This window comes from Plecotus auritus, assembly GCF_963455305.1.
Source record: "Plecotus auritus genome assembly, chromosome: 8".
Lineage (NCBI taxonomy): Eukaryota > Metazoa > Chordata > Mammalia > Chiroptera > Vespertilionidae > Plecotus > Plecotus auritus.
Window position 1 is genome coordinate 90,979,473 of NC_137782.1, and position 17,424 is coordinate 90,996,896.

Below are 17,424 nucleotides of genomic sequence, written 5' to 3' on the forward strand. Positions count from 1 at the left end.
AGGGCATGTGCTGGGGGTGGGGGAGGTCAATGGGGGAAAAAGGAGACTTATGTAATACTTTAAACAATAAAGAATTTAAATTAAAAAAAATCTGGATGCTAGATACTTTTCTGTCTGCTCAAGTGTTTCACAATTTAAAAAATCATGTGTTACATGTTTTATCTGTTCTCCTTGGACTTTTTCTCTTGGTCTGCTTTGTCATTTTAATGCCCTTAGTGCCTCCTGCTGAGATGTGCATTTTGGGGGACAGCATTTTCTTCCTGCCATGACCCCTCTGTGAAAGGTCGGGGGGGTTGCAGATTTCAGTTCCGAGTGTTACAACTTGTTTTTTGCTGGGCTCAGACGCAAGGTCAGAAAGTGCAGGTTGGAGTCAGGGCTGAGTTAATGATTTAATGTGCTCCCACGCGGTCTGTGTCTCATCTGAACTGTCGTGACAGCGGACTCCTTCACACACATGGCCACGAAGGAGAGGGGCTGGGAGGTGACACGGTGGCAAGAACAGAAGGCTCGGTCTACAGCATCCTCCCAGTCACCTCTCAGTGTCCCCACGGAAGAGATAAGGCTTCCGGAGGGAATCAGGCGCCCGCGGAGTTATGACTGACCTACGAGGGAAGGTTCAGAGAGGCCAGGAGGTGCGTGACTTCCGTGTTAAAGTGTGACTGCACCCAGGAAAGGCGAGGTGGACCCCGGGGGCAGACAAGGCACTGAGTTCATGGATGAGACCAGAGCCAACAGGGGCAGATCCGATGGGCAGCTCTGCATGTGTCTGCGTGTGTGTGTGTGTGTATGTGTGTGTGTGTGCATGTATACATGAGGCAGGACATGAAAACATACACATTAAATCTAAAGTCACAGGCTCTGTGTATAATGCCTTGTAAGTTCCCAGCTCAGCCGCTGGGAAACCTGACGTATCTAACCACAAATGGACATGCAGGGAAATGACTCACCCTGCAGGGCGGGCTTTGGGGAGCCAGGTGCAAACACAAACGCTTTCTTCCCCATGAATGGATCTGGGAAGGTCGGTTTAAAAAACGTTTGAAAATGTCATTATGGTTGAGTCCACATGCAGTGTTGTTGTCTCCAGTTTGTTGGAACTTGAAGTTGCATAACGGAACCTTCATACCTGTGCATGAACAGCCGGCTCCCCCTCCCCAGCACCTGGCCACCACCTGCCAGTCTCTGCTTCTGTGTGTGTGACTATCCTGGGTCCCTCATAGAGTGGATCAGGCAGTACTATCCTTCTGCCACTGGCTTATTTCACGGAGCATAATGTCCTCAAGGGTCACCCATGTGGTTGAATGTGACGGGATTTCCTTCCTTTTTAAGGTGGAATAATAGTCTGTTGTGCGTAGACACTGCATTTTCTGCATCCATTGAGTTACTTTAAGAAATTTTCCCCAAATTTTTATTTTGAAAACCTCAAGCTACAAAAACATTGAAAGAATAGCATCATCAAATACCTTTATACCATTCATCCAGATTCTTCAGATTGTTCACATTTTACCACCTTTGCTCTCTCTCTCTCTTTCTTTGTAATATACACTTTGTATTATGTAACATGTATAATATATAGTAAAATATGTACATATATTATTTTTCTGCTAAATCACTGGTGAGTAGATTGCAAATACCATGTCCTTTGACTCCTAAAGACTCAGCAAGTACCCCCTGAGAGCAAGGGCATTCCCTCATACAAGCACATGCAATTATCAAATTCCGAAATTTTAATGTGATACTAATTTTAGTTCTGTTCTTATTCAAATCTCCCCAATTGCCCCACCTGCAACCTGAGTGCATTTAAAGCGATTCATTTCTGGTGCAGGATCCAGAGTCATGTATTGTCCTGTCTGTTTCATTCCCTTTGTTCTAGAACCGAGCCTCCTCCTCCCTTTCCTGACATCGATGGACAGTCCTGAAGATGCTCAGTTTTGGTTTTTCTGCTTCCTCCTGACTAATGGGGGCTGAGCATTCCCCTTAAGGAAAACCCTGTGGGTGCCGTGGTGTTCACTTCAGCGGGTCACGTCAGCGGCAGACGATATCAGCTCGTTTCGTTCCTGGCGATGTGAATTTTGATCTCTTGGTGAGGTGGAACTTTGAAATTTCTAGGATGCAGTTCACTGGAGTGTGTTTATGGCCACGATGGCTTCCTCCAACTTAAAGGCTGCTTGAAAGTCGGTGTCTCCGGGATGGGAAGGCACCTCCTTATTGCTCCAGAGGAGAGCCGAGGGCCGAGGGTCGGCCAGCTCTGCCTTAGACCCAGAAGGCCGCCTCCTGCCACCCCTCCCCAGCTCGCCTTCTGTGGGAGGAGTGGGCAGCAAACCAGTAAGTACTATGAATAATACGCTGATTCGGATTGTGGCAAGTGCTGTGAAGGATATAAACCAAGAAAATGGGGCAGCGAGAGGCAGGGACAAAGTCGTTCCAGATAAAATGAAGTCCCTGCCCTCCCGCGGTGTCCTTTGCAGTGTGGGCAAGACCCAGGATAAGCTCAGGACAAGTCTACAGGGTCGGGGGGATGCATGTCATGAAGAGAAATGAAGCAGATGAATGAGACTGTCCTCGAGGGCTCCATGTAGGAGGACAGAAAGGACCCGATTCAGGAGGTGTCGTTGGTGGAGAGGAGATTGAAATGAAGTGAGGCAAGGGGTGGGGGGTCCAGGCAGACAGAGGGGCCAGTGAGCGCACAGACCTGGAGGCAGGGACCTGCCCAGTGCCATGGAGGAACGGCACGAAGGCCGATGCGGTGTGGGCTGGAGTGCCGGGCACCAGCGGGAGTGGGAGGGACTGAGAATGGAGAGGTGGCCAGGGCCAGACCATGTGCGGTTTCTAGGCTGTGGTAAGAACCTTGGATTTTATCCTGAGTCGACCGGGAAGCCAACGGGAGGTTGAGAGCGTCCATGTTTTCAAAGCATCCCTGACAATTCTGCAGAGGACTCAATGAGCAGGAGGTTTGTGCCTGAGGGAAGCAGGAGGCCAGTAGTATCCGGATGGAGAAGTTGGCTCCCACAGAACCAGCACCTCGCTTTCTTCACCTGTCTCCCCCATGCCTCATAAGGGAAGCTGGGTAGTTGCTAAATGAGCTAAGGAATGCATGGGTGAAACAATACACTAGCTTCTATAGTTACTAATGTTCAAGTAGAGACATTCGTCGATGGGTGGTGGATTTGCACTGTGTCCATGTAGCTAAGATGGGGATTGGCTTTCCTCTGTTTTCAGGTTGGGGTTGCCTGCAGGAGAAACTGGCATGAGGTTTAGAAGAGGGAAGGGAAGGGCAGCCACTGTTAAGGGCTCCGAGGTCAGTATAGAGGTGACACTGTCAAAGCTCACACAGACTGTCACTGGTCTGCGGGACCAGTTCCTTGGCCTGGGGCAGCGACTCCTTGGGCCTTTCCCGATCAACTCCCCCTGGTCTTTGCATCCTGGTTCAGGCAGATGCGCAAATTCATGGTCACCTGCTCCCATGGGACACACATTGTCAAGAGCAGAGACAATGGACAGGTTGTGCTTGTCTCCCTACTTCATGCCCTTCGTCCCAGCAGCCAGTTGTGCTGACTTCAGGCCCAGACCCAGAACCAGAAGCAACAGAACGTGAGATTCCTGACACAGCCACTCGATCGTCAGAGTTCTCATCCCGTAATAAACTCCTTTTCTATACCCTTCATCCAGCTTCTACTTTCCTGCCAAACCCCCCGGGGACAGACGGAATCTGAGCATTTATCCACCTTGGCGCTTCTAACTCTTCTAAGTTTCAGGGGCAAAACGATTAAAGTTTCTGGTAAATTTACAAATATAACTGATCAACCTCTTAGAGATTCTGGTAACCATAATGCTCATCCTAACACACAAAGGTGCTTTCAGATGCAGGAGCGTGGTTCTTTCTGAGTTTCATAGATATTTGGTGAGAGAGCAGATTTTGAGTTGTTTGCCTACCTAAGAGGAATATGAGGAAAGGTCTCTGATAGGATTTTGCAACAAGTGAACTGGATGACTCCCCAGGGAGTTGTAGGGGTGATAAGTTCAGCTGTCAATCATTGGCAGACCCCCGTCTCTCTGTTTGGGACCTCAGACCTCTAAATGAGTGCTTGAGATTAAGGTTTAGTCCCAGTTAGGGCCAGATTGAAAAGATCTTAATTTTTTGGATTTATGGGAAAAAGAGGCATGGATGAGGGAAAGAAGGAGCCACTTGAGATCTGGGCCATTGGGACATGGGGAGGAGGCCACTGGGTTTTGTGACAGTTAAGGGCTGGAGCTCTGTGGTCAGCTGGAACCAGATTTAAGCCTGTGATACTGTGTAACCCAAAGGAATTTATGGTGTGTATTTGAAACTCAGTGTTCTAGTTTATAACGCGGGGTTATCATTTCTTACTCAGCATGCTGGCAAAGGTCAAACGGGACCGTGTACAGAGGACTCTGTGTAGTGCCTGGCACCAGTGCAGCAGGTGAGAACTCCCCGACCTGGGAGACCTGGGACAAATGAATGAACGTCTACCTGCCTCAGTTTCTTCACCTGTCAAATGGGGCTATTAATAGCACCCACTTCATAACGTTTTCATGACCATGGAATCAGTACATACCAGCGTGGTGAAGATGGCAAACATTAGATTCAAATCCTGGCTCCAACACGTAATTATTGTTGGACCTTGGGAAAATTACTTAACATCTCTGAGTCTGATTCTGGTCCTCATAATCACAGTACCCATTGCATAGGCTGTTTGGAGGTTAAGTATCATCATGTATGTAAAGCAGTTCACAGAGCCTGACAGGTAGTAAGTGCTTAGTAGATAATGGTTATTGTTATTGCTGCCCTGATCATGATGATTAGCCATATGCAGAGGCCTGAGCTAAGTGCATTGCATGCCCATAGCCATCCTGCTGGGTAAGTATTACCTTGTTCCTGTTTGATAGACAAGCCACTGGAAGGTTGAGGGCAGGGCACAAGGCTGTCTATTTGTTCATCTCTCCCACTGGGAAGCTGAGGTCCAAACCACTCTACTATTCCGCCTCCAGTTATTTTTGAAGAATATATCTGGGGTAGTCACCGAGCTGTGCAGCCTGGTCTGAGCGTTTCTCTTGCTGAGTGTTTGATAAATGCTGGGCAGCTGGTCTGAGTGCCTGCAGCGGGCAGAGCAACTGTTATCTCTAAGTTGGAAAGCTGTGAGAGACAGGGAGGTCTGCATGTGTTGGGTGTGGGGGAAAGTGGGGGATACTGGCTGATTTTCTGGGTCCCCCTCTACACTGAGTCCCCCCTGTAACCTGACTCTTTTGTATTCATGAAGCAAGACCTTGATGAATACTGCTTTTTAACGGCGGCAAACATCACTACAAAGCATTGGGAAGCTTCTCCACACATGTTTCAGTAAAAATATATATCAGTGAGAATGCGCTGCTAATAGGTGAGAAATGAAGCAGCCTAGTAAGTGTGGTAATGTGTCTTCCCTTCAGACTCCTGGTAAGTGAAGAACAAAGGATGCTGGAGCACTGAGCTGTGTGACGGCTGAGGCCAGACGTTTCAGGACATGAAACGGTTTCACGCGTGGTTCTCGACAGGGCAGTTTTGCCCACTGGGAATGTGTGTCATCCCTGGAGACACTTTTGATCATCACACCTTGGGGTATAAGACGTGCTGCTGGCTTCCAGAGGCCAGAGGCCAGGGAGACTGCACACCTGCCCTGCACAGGACAAACCTACAACGAAAGACAAACATATCTGATCCAAACACCAACCGTGCCAAGGCTGAGGAGTCCTGAGTCAGGTGTGTGTCAGACAGTGGCCACCTAATGCTACTGAAATGAAATACCATGGACTGGGGGGTTTCAACAATAGGCACTTGTTTCTCACAGTTCCGGAAGTTCAGGTCCGAGACCAGGGTCCCTGCATAGTCGGGTTCTGGTGAGCGCCTTCTTCTTGCCTTGCAGATGGCCACCTGGTCCCTGTGTCCTCATGTGGCCAATAGTTAGTCCTCTAGTCTCTTTTAAAGGCACTAATCCCATCATGAAGGCTCCACCCTCATGACCTCCTCTAACCCTAATTATCTTCCAAAGCCCCATCTGCAGATACCATCACCTTGGGGATTAGGGCTTTAACATATGAATCGGGGGCACATTCAGGAAATATCATAAAAATAAGATTAAACATGTGGCAGTTACTGGTCCTAGAACTTTACATATACAGGAGCTTGTTTATGCCTCAGACAAGTCTAAAAGGAGGCAATGACCCTATGCCCATTTCTCAGATGAGGAGGTTAAGTACCTTGTCCAAGGTTCCAGTCTTGTAGATTGCAGAGCCTGGCTTCAAACCCAACTCTGGTTCCAAAGTCAGTGTTCTTAGCCTCCATGTGGAAGTGGTACACCCATGGGAACTCTGAAAAGCAGCTGCACCTCTGCTCAACCGGGGACTGCAAAACATACTTGCTTGGGGCAGGCATGAGAGTGCCACCCTGACAATCATTTGTCCTCAAGGGCCACTTCCTCCAATTTAAAAAAAAAAAAAGGAAATTCCATGTAATGACTGCATTGGCAGAAAGACAAATACATTCCATGTTGAACTCATCATTATAGTCATTATTATTATATATAATTTTCTCCCGATTTTAAAATAAATTAAAATTAAGATATTTTCATGGACCCCTAAAAGTATTGTGGGCCTGAGCCACTGTGCCTGAAGGAGACGTCAGTTCTGGTGGCAGAAGGTGGGCAGTAACAGGAAGGACTGAAGAAAGTCAGGTGTAAAAGGGATGCGACAGGAGCTATGGCAGCCCAGAGCAGGCACGTCCCTTCTGCAGGGGACAGCTAAGCTCATTGAGAAGTGGGGGGAAGGCAGAGAATGAGCACTCAATATTGACAAACAGGTGAATTTTCTAAGTTTAGAAAAGAAGCCAGGAATACAAATATTCTTTTGAATCAATTCACTGTTCTAAGAAGAAATAAAGGGAGGGAAGGAGGGAGGGAGGGAAGGAGGAAGGAAAGAAGAAAGGGAGGCAGGGAGGAAAGAAGGAAAAGGAAAAGGAAAAGAAAAATGGGAAAAAGAACAAAGCATCCCAATTTGATTCAGTAAATGTACTTGGGGGTCATGTGTATCTCGGCTGGCCCACTTGCTAGACACATTCCTTGAGGAATGGACTTCATTCTCTAAAACACATCTATCATCTATCACCTATAACATGGGGATAATACTAGAAGGCACTTTTGCTTCAGTGATGTGGGTCTTTAATAAGAATCCGGATTTCTATTGGGCCCTTAAAGTGTGATGGCATTTCAGATCCAAGCAGGGGCTTGCAGATCAGGCTCCATGCTTTCTGGAGCCAGGAAGGTGGTGCGGGGGCAGAAGAGGCAGGCTGGGTCTCTGGCGGGCATTGGAGCCCACCCCCACCTCGGGGCAGCCCTGCTCAGCCTGGCCGATTCTTGCCAAATGGAGATACGGGCCCACATCAGACACACCTGACTTCCAGAGGGGCTGGGAATCCAGATTTTATGTGAAAGGCCTCATTTATCTGTTTATGCTGGCAATGGATGGCGATGCTTAGAAATACAAAGTGACCAAATAGCACACGTCTGCAAGCTGGGCAAGGCCTGGTGTGACTGGCTTGGGATCTGCTCCGATTGGAAAGCAATTCTGTAGTCGGTGTCCACCTGTCTTATAGGTGCCCAGGGAGCACTCCTAGCGGCATCTGTAGTCCAGGCCTCTGTGCTGGCAGGGGCGAAGCTGGAGGATGAACTTGGGGTATAGCTCGTGTAAGCAGAACAGGAATGTTCAGGCCGTTGAGTCTGACATCACTGCTGGGAGGAAGGTCTGTGTGGGGATCTGAAGATGTCACCAGGAAGAAAGGACAGAGGTGTGTGAGCGACCAAGCAGGAACCAGGGGACAGATTTTCGATATTTAATTTTTTAGGGGAAAGAAAAAAAGCGGGTGAAATAAGAGAAAAAGAATCCAGACATGCAAATCATAGGACTCTAGAGAAATCCTGAAAACCAGGAGTCATCGGGAAAGTAACTTCCTACCTTTGCCAGTGAGATGTTTCAAAAGTATAAGGAGATACTCCTCTAATAGAATCTTAAAGCTGAAGACCACAAAAGAGAACTTCACATTTTCAATATTTTTTTCATTTCGGAGATAAATAAAATGGGGACTGGAGTTAAAAGAAGGACTTGCCCATGGCCCAGAGCACCTGCTAAACACCCAAATGTACAGAGGGTAAGGCAAGGGGTCCAAATGACTGAGCTAGACCAAGTGGGAGGTAACAGGGAATGGTGGAGACTGGGGCAAACCAGAGGGGCTTTTGTCAACTGTGCCAGCCAGGAAGCAGGCCCACTGTAGACAGATCTAATGTTGGAAGGGAAATGGAAATCTCAGTTTGAGAGTGAAACCTCCCGATTTTTAAAAGAGGTCAATGAATTTAAAAATTTAAAATGCACCATGCAAGTCAAACAAAGCATTTCTGAGGTCCACAGTGAGCTGGAAACCGGCCAGTTTGTGACTTGTGTTTGAGAACCTTCCAGCATCTTCACATGTTTCTGCCACAGCCTTCTCACCTCACTTCCTGTCCAGTGGTTCCCCTTCCCAGGGAGCCTGTTTGCTTTAAAGTCAGAAGCCCTCATGTGACGATCTCCTTCCCTCTTTATTCTGAATGAGGACCTTGAATAAAGACAGTATTAACTTTTGTTTCCTGCCTACCATTCACAGTCTGCTTGTCCAACCACAAACTCAGGAAGGCTGTTAAGAACTAAAGAACGGTTTAAACTCTCACCCCAGCCCTATTATTCATTAAAGAATCTTCTTTTTATAGTAAACTAGAGAGAGGATGTTCAGAGTCCGGGTTCATAAGGTGCAGGGTTTTTGCTCAGCCAAGCCCAAAAATAGAATTGCAAAAATACGACCTGGTGAATCTTTAATGGCCCAACACAACCCCTTCCCTCAGGGAGCAGCCAGCAAACCGTGTCCGCCTCTGCACTCGGAGCAAGACACTGACCGGGAGGCTCATGCCATTTTTCATGCACTGTTGCTTCTTTCTATGTCTCAATTACATTTGAGCATCTTTAAGGCAGGAAAAACAGGATGACAGCACACAGCTTGATTATAAGTCTTTCTCCCGGATTTGTATGCAAACTGGGAAAATGAGTCAGAAGCGAGTCATAAACTCCATAAATTTCAGTTTTGAGTTAAAACCTTCATTTAAGATGAGGCCATTTCCCCCGATTATAATTTCTACTCTTCAGTGAGCAAATGTGTTCACTTTAAGATATTGCTCTTGAAAGTCTTTAAATAGACATCATCTTTCAGAGAACTGCTAAAAGAGCCACTGTGCCTCAATAACAAAATGATGGGGTAGAAATACAAATTTTCATCTATTAAAATTTGGGTTACAAGTGATGCCCTCCTCCTCTCTTGCACCCCCCACACACTTTCAAGACACAAGATAGTGAGGGATTACTTAGGGTGAGCGATCTCACCAGTTCACTTCATGGCTCTCGGCTGTCTTACCATCTTACTAAACTTCTACTTGCCTCTGTTCCTTTTTCTGCAAAACACAGGTAATGACAGTGCCTCCCTCAGAAAGTTGTTGTAAAGATAAAATGATATAAAAATGCAACTCATAGCACAGCATCTGGTACATAAAAACATCCATCCCTGGGAAGCGTTACTAACGCTAGCACTTCCACTACGCGTGTTCGCACAGGCGTCTTGCTTCCAACTATTAAATGACACAGACAGAACTGTCCAACTACAGAGCTCATGTTCCTTCCATTGAAGCCCAGGACCAGGATAAATACAACCCAAGTTCATAACTGGAGTCTACGGATCACATCATGTTGGAAAAGAGAGACGGTGAACACTGGGCCATGTTTAACACTAAATGTGAACATGTGTGTGCCATGCAGACCCAGATCACGAGTTGTCCGTGTCCCTGTAAAGCATAGAGTTTCTGAAATGACTTGGTATCCAGAGTATCTTTTGGGGAATATGGAAGATGTAAGGGAAGAAACACAGTCCCTGGGGGTGGTAGGTGAATTTTGTAGGCAGTTGCTGCTTCTGAGATTTAACACAAGCCATGCCTACAATGCACAGAAAGTTGGCTAAATGCCCTATATTTTAATCAGCTTACAGACCAGATAATAAGTCAGCATTTCCTTTTAGATGGATCCACCTTTTCCCTCAGACTAGGTACAGCTAAAATGGGAACTCATCCGTCTCCTTACCTGTTTCACTTCCATGAAACTGTATGGTAGAAAAGGGGTGCTAGAACAAGGGTGTCTGGGTCTGATTTCTGGTTGGACCACTTCTACTGGTTGGTTAATTTGGGGTTGTAAGACGGGGATGGTGAAATTAGTGGTGGAAACTCATAAGTTGGTTGGGAGAACTAAATAAGACTTAGAACAATGCCTGGCCCCAAGTGCCAACTCAAGAAATGTGAGCTATCCCAGCTCGGTCAGTTTGAAGACCTAAGAGAATCTTACCGTTCCAGCCCTGAGCTAAGGGCCCTATCCCAGAAATGCTCATTGTCACATACACCCAAAGTTTGAGGGTCTTTCAAGGCTTCACAGATCTCGCCTGTACCCACCTTCTAACCCTGAGGCTAAGAACCTCTGTCTACAAACACCTGAAACAATGGACAGGTATGTTTGGGTGTGCAAACTTCTTCAGTCATTGTCAGGCGACCTGGCTTTTCTGAACCATGGCAACAGGTATAGGTAAACAAACAGGTACTGTGAGAGGGAACTTTGTAGCTGGGCTCAAAGTTTCATTTTTGTTTATTAGGAAGGAAAGCACGGGATCTCTCAGCTGGTGAGTCACTGTGGGAGTCCTTCCGGGGAAGCAGGAACTGAGGGGCGCTTGTCCCAAGGGCCAGCTCCCAGCAGCAGGGCGCTCCAGAGGCAGCTGTCTCTCTCCTGCGCTTTTCAGAGCTGCTATGGAAGCTCAGGAGGGGCCATCTGAATCATTTTTGTGTCTAGACACACCAAAGGCTAACGGCCTGTTTACTGGGCTCACCAAACCCAGTTAGGAGAAGGAACGGGCAGGTCTCCTCTGAGTCACTTTGCCCAGATGGAGGGAGGGAGTGGAGGTTAGCAGGTTCAGGGGCAGCATTCCTCAGCCTCACCAGGAAGGGAAGTCAGGTGTCTCTTGCCCAAGGGCCTGTTCAGAAGACACTGTTGATTTCATCTCAGTCTCCCAGTGCGGGAGCAGAGCCCAGAGGGCTTTGAGGACATGGATGAGGCTTAAGTCTTGACAAGGAATGGGAGGGTCATTCACAGTTTGGCGCTCAAGCAATACCAAGGGCATGAAGTCAAGGGACCTGCTGCTGTGAAAAATGGGCCATTTGTTTCTGATAATTAATTAAAAGAACTGTAGCCGGACAACCAAGGGGTCTGGGCTGCTGTCACCACTTGAGCCAATTAAGCAGAAGACAGGGTTGAATCATATCTGAGCATTTATTCAAATAATACTGGTAGGATGGGAGAGCAGTGGGTCACCCACAAAGGTCTGCTCTCTGACCCCTTGCTAGTTGGCTGGTTATACACACATGAGGGAGAAGACAGCTACGTGCAGCTGCGAGCTGCAGTATAACAGGGAACAGAGAGAGGAGGTCTGCAGTCCGGCCTGCAGGAGCTCAAAGTCTGATAACAAGGTGGCTAATCTCCTGTGATGTTATAAGCAGTTCAGCCGGTTCCTGGGACTGGAGAATGGTCAGCGTTCCTGAGAAAAACTCCCGGAGGGGGTCAGGGTCTGGGCACAGCAACCAAATCAAAGCGTGTCCTGTCCTCATCTGTTCTCAAAATGTATTTCTTTTCTGATTAGTGGACCCATCGAGGCATCTGGCCTTTTTACAGCCTTGTTTCCTCCTCCAGTTTCTGAGGATCTGTAAGAAAACTTCTTATCTATAGTTAGTAAGGTGAATTATTAGACAACTGTGGCTCTGTTCTCATTACATGTCCTTCCCCAGTAGCAGAACTACTTTAAAAAATCTGACCAATAGCAAAAAGAATAATTGCTTTGGGTTGCTCTTCAGAAGCATATAATTCAAAACACCTTTAAATCTTCGACACCCCCTCAAGCTATTTTTCACAAATTCCTTTTCCTCAAAGTCAGGTTCCTCTTATATCTGGAATTTTCTACCCCACTCCATACAGATCTGACTTCAACCACATCCCACACTAAGTTGTAATTTTATGTATATGCATACACTCTCATATATGCATACTCGTATACACATATGTACATATGTATGCATTAATTTGAGTAACAGCTGATTATTGACATCTTTTATGTTTTGCGGATATTTAATGAAACATCTATTACTTGTGGGTTTGATGTTTCTTTTTCATACGTTAGAAACAATTTTTTCCAAGTCTCAGTCTTTCTATAGACCTCAGGGAAACCTTATTCACGCCCCTGAGGTGGGTCACCTTTAGGGGAGTATTTGTGTGATGGCCTCATCAATAACTGAACACATCCCTGAGGTTGCTCAGAGACTCAACGAGTCCCAAGGTTTCCAGAGTTGATAAAGTTGAGGTTAGAAACTTGCTTTTGCATGCTTACACGATGAGGTGGTTCCACCCTGGAACTGGCTGGCAGAACACTGTGCTGCCTTTGACTTGGGAGGAGTGGCAGGAAGGTCCCCTGCTCCAAGCACCGCAGGAGAAATTCCAAGGAGGTCAAATGTGTGCACTGAGATCCTGAAAGAGAACTCTGAACCGAGAGGAATGTGTGCTTTAAATAATAAAGTGAATTCGGGCAAATCAGATGCGCTTAGAGATGCCATCCTCAAAGGAGGACAACCTATCGGAGGGTCTCTGTAGAGGCAGCTCTCAATGACTTAGGACTGCCACCTGCCATTGGAACGAAGGCACCACCCAAGGCTCTGGGGCGTCACACTGTCCTGATGAAGTCATTTCAGATTAGTGCCCCCCTCTCCCACCAGACTGGGAGCCTCATGGGGCAGGAACTATGTCTGCTCAGGCTTCCTGTATTACACCCCTCTGCACCAAGCACTTAGTAAGTTCTCAATAAATCCTCTAATTTACCGCTTTTGGGGAGGAAGACATTAAAATGTGGCTACTGAGTGTCAAGGTAAGCGGTCACCACCTGCTAGGGTTTGAGCCCCAGCTCTGTCACAGATCTTCAGGTAGGCTACTTCTGCCTTGATTTCCTCATCTGTAAAATGGGAATCATGACAGTGCTTGCTTCACAGAGAGGACATGCTTCCTTTCCACAAGTCGGTTTTCTGATACATAATACTGTCTAGAGCAGAGGTGGGCAAACTTTTTGACTCGAGGGCCACAATGGGTTCTTAAACTGGACCGGAGGGCCGGAACAAAAGCATGGATGGAGTGTTTGTGTGAACTAATATAAATTCAAAGTAAAGGAGCGGAGGGGAGAGCAAGAGAACCCTCTGCTCTTTCGGCTCCGCGGGCCTGATAGAACAGCCGAACGGGCCCGATCTGGCCCGTGGGCCGTAGTTTGCCCACGGCTGGTCTAGAGTCATGTTGACTTGATGCTTTTAATTATTTTGAATGCACTATGCTCTTTGTGTTTTTAGCATTAAAGTGTATTATTGGTGATTTTGGTTATTTTCTTCTCAATAAATAAGTAGTCCAGAAATTTGGATCAAAGAAAAGGAGTGTATGTATGGGTGATTTAAAAAAAAATTCAAAGCCAAACTTCAACAATTTGTGGCCCGCACCCCTTTAGTTTGAGGAAACAGGTCACATTTTATTTCAACAATGTGAAAATGTTACCTTGGTCATGTTGTCAGCTGCATGGGTTTTGGAAAGACCATGAGCATTGAAGAAGGGAGGGGAACGAGAAATACCAGCTCCAACCAGTGCCTTTTAATTTCTGTGCCACAGAAAACACTTCTGCATTGTAATGACTGCATGGATCTGTCTGAAAGCCAAAGAGGAACTCGCAGAGAAGAAAGGGAGGGAAATGTCTTCAAAATGGCACCTGGCTGCCAACAGTTGGCAGAAGGTCATGGATGTAAGTGCTCTGGGCGCGTTTTGAGAAGGGTGACGTCATCTGTGGTTGTTTACAAGGCCAGTAGCTAAGGAGAATGAGACAACTCAGGGATGTTCACCTCGCATAGTTCATCTTGTGAACCGATCATCTTTAGGTCAAGAACAAATTCCTCTCCCCACACAAATATTTCAGAGTTGGCCCGGGTGGACGGAAGGAGGAATCTGGATGCTCGGAGCCCAGACATAATGTACTTATATGGATTTCCTCCGAGGAGCTGGGTTTACATGCAGTGCAACCCTTCGTGGAGGTGTTTCGAGACACTCACAGAATACTCTGTCATTATCCCAACCTGTGTTTAAGAAACAGCCCGAGACATCGTGACATTACCCACAATCCCACACACGTGATAACTGGCTCTGGGAAGCGGGCCACAAAAATGCATCTCCTTCAAGAGAAATAGTATTGCTGTCAAATCAGAATCCTTTCAAGCCTTCAGATGCTTATTCCATTTGACACATAAAAGTCTTCAACCCTGAGATGGGTATGTCATCGTTACAAAGTTGGTTCCCAAAGTAGTTACCTTACTTCCCTTCAAATTTCTCCTGTATTTTTTCTACCACTTATTGTCAGTTGATTGGCCATTTTTAATTGGCTATTATTATTAGTTTTCCTCAAAATTACCAGCAGGGGTTAATAAACTCTTCCTGAATCTGTGATGTTTAAATCCAGCATTAGTGGAGGCTGAAGCTGATAGGAAAGTAGGTAATGTATCCTGTGATAAAGCGCTCATCAGGAGGAATCTGGCCCATCCACAGTAGGACATGTTTTTCTCATTGGGGATTTTTTATTATTTGCTGTACACAGAGCTTCGGATGAGTTCATCTAGTAATTACCATAGCCCTGTGGGGGATGGTGATTTCTGGGCCATAATTTCACTCAAGGCTTTGTAACCTCCCAAAGTGTGTGGGAAGAAATATCTTGCCAGTGTGCCTGAAGACCCTTGGTGTATGTCTTTTGGCAATAAAAGGCTCAGCAGAGGAATCCACAGTCCTTTGGTTTCTTTGTCTAGGTTGCTTCTCTCTTGGCTTGGGCAGTGAGCTCATACGTTGGCCTGTGCATGTGGTTTGGAGAAGGGACTAGGGTTCCATGGAAGCTTGGCGGAGAGGTGCCTCTAGTGCAGAGGTGGGCAAACTTTTTGACTCGAGGGCCACAATGGGTTCTTAAACTGGACCGGAGGGCCGGAACCAAAGCATGGATGGAGTGTTTGTGTGAACTAATATAAATTCAAAGTAAAGGAGCGGAGGGGAGAGCAAGAGAACCGGATAGAACAGTCGGATCCGGCCCGTGGGCCGTAGTTTGCCCAAGGCTGCTCTAGTGGGTACCTTTAGGTTTGGGGTCCTAGTCCATTCCTTTGCTTTATTTCCAAGTGTGTTTCTTTTTCTCATCATTTCTTTCTTCTTAGAGATCATTTCTAGAAATAGTATTAGGACTTAAAGTTCTTTTGTCTGATTTAGTGCTTTGCTTTTACTTAAAAAAAATAAAAGGAAAGAGCTGGCTAGTGTGGTGCTAGTGTGTAATCATGATGTCATTTTTCTGCCTCTGAGGAAAAGGGCATTCGTTCTTTTTTTTCCAAGAGGAAATGAGTTCATTTTGGGAGTACGTGGTAGGATGTACTCTCCTTGGTTACTGGAAATAAGCATTTGTTTCTTTCATTCACTTGAGATATCTTTTTGAAACACTACCTGTGCTGAGGACTAGGGTTGAAGCATGAGGGGCAAAAGAGGACATATTTCTTGCAGGTGCCCAGTGAGAGCTGAGGCGGTGAAGGAAGGAGAAAAAGCCAGAGGCAGACACGTGGCCATGGTGGGGATAGAAGCAATACTCTCTCACTTCCCAGTCTCGTCTCTGAGATCCTGCAGACACCTGCCTCCTGCGCCCTAAAACAAAAGAACAGGGAGGTCCATGGAGCCCAGCCTCTTGGGAATAGAGGAGGCAGAGGTGGGTCTGTTAGGGAGAAGACCAGACGGACTAGGGTGATGCGAGTCCGAGAAGTCATCCACTGGCGCATCCTTTCTCAAGTCTTTACCCCAGCCCTAGCCACGCGGCTTCACAGGCCATGGAGCCCTGCCATTTAGCACATGGATGTCTTTGGTTCGTTTTGTTTCTCCCTGGCCTCTCCCGCTCAGTGACTGATAACTCTTGCTCAAAGACCAGTTTCTCCTGCTCTTCATTTCCCTTTCTTCTATTTTTCTACTCTTTATCTTCTCTCCTATTCTTCCTCTTCTGCGCAGCAGTTTTCCTATCCTTGGACCTTTCTCAGCCAAACGAAGGTCCTAAACCCCCACCGAAACCACGACGCTCTTTTAAGTACCTTTTCCCCGTGAAAGGCAGGAGGCGCAGGACGGCTGCAATTGGAGGCTGGGAAGATCGCTCAGGACTGTCACCTAACGAGGAGAGCTGGTCTTCCTTATCAAAAGGAGCCAAGGTTTTTGGTGGAGTTCTTTTATTTTTTTTTTTAATTTTTTTATTTAAATATATTTTATTGCTTTTTTACAGAGAGAAAGGGAGAGGGATAGAGAGTTAGAAACATCGATGAGAGAGAAACATTGATAAGCTGCCTCCTGCACACCCCCTACTGGGGATGTGCCCGCAACCAAGGTACATGCCCTTGACTGGAATCGAACCTGGGACCCTTCAGTCAGCAGGCCGACGCTCTATCCACTGAGCAAACCGGTCAGGGCTGGTGGAGTTCTTTTAGATAGGTGAGTGCTACTTACATGTGGTGGTAAGAGGAAAAAAAATAACCAAAATGCAAGAAAAAAAAGGAGAGAAGAAAAATACCATAAACATTGAAAATCTCTCAGAATATGATTATTGATGTATTTCCTTTTAACCATGATTTTTAAAAATCCTCACTCGAGGATATGTTCATTGATTTTAGAGAGAAAGGAAGAGAGAGAGAGAGAGAGAGAGAGAGAGAGAGAGAACGGGATGTACAGGATGATGCTCCAACCAACTGAGGCACCTGGCCGGGGTATCCTTTAACCATCTTTTGTGTGTGTGTTTCTTGTTTACAGTTTCCACATCACTAAAATGACTCTTGAGACCCATCCCAAAGCTGTGATCAGCCTGGATGAGATGAAACTTCCAATTGCTCTACAAAATGCCTGTGGGCTAATAAAGGTGCCATACGAATCCACCTCTCATTAAGGACTTGTATGCATGCATATAAGCCCAACCAATGGACACAGACACCAGGGGGGTGAAGGGCATGAGTGGGGGGTGTGGGGACAATGGGGTGATAAGGACACATATGTAATACCTTAATCAATAAAGAAAAAAAGAAAATACAACAACAACAACAAAAAGAGTTATTGGTCATTAATCACCCCACTTCCCAAATATGAAGAGGAATTTATTATTGCTATAGTAATTGTTTCAAAGCATAAATATATGTTTTCATCAGAAAGAGG

General features: G+C 46.4%; 1 long non-coding RNA gene across 1 annotated transcript; it reads left to right on the plus strand.

The window, feature by feature from the left end:
- Positions 1–439: 439 nt before the first annotated feature.
- Positions 440–6,547, plus strand: LOC308257434. Its single transcript, XR_013961583.1, has 4 exons — positions 440–632; positions 1,871–2,322; positions 4,371–4,439; positions 5,443–6,547. It is a non-coding gene; the product is annotated as an uncharacterized lncRNA (long non-coding RNA).
- The last annotated feature ends 10,877 nt before the right edge of the window (positions 6,548–17,424 follow it).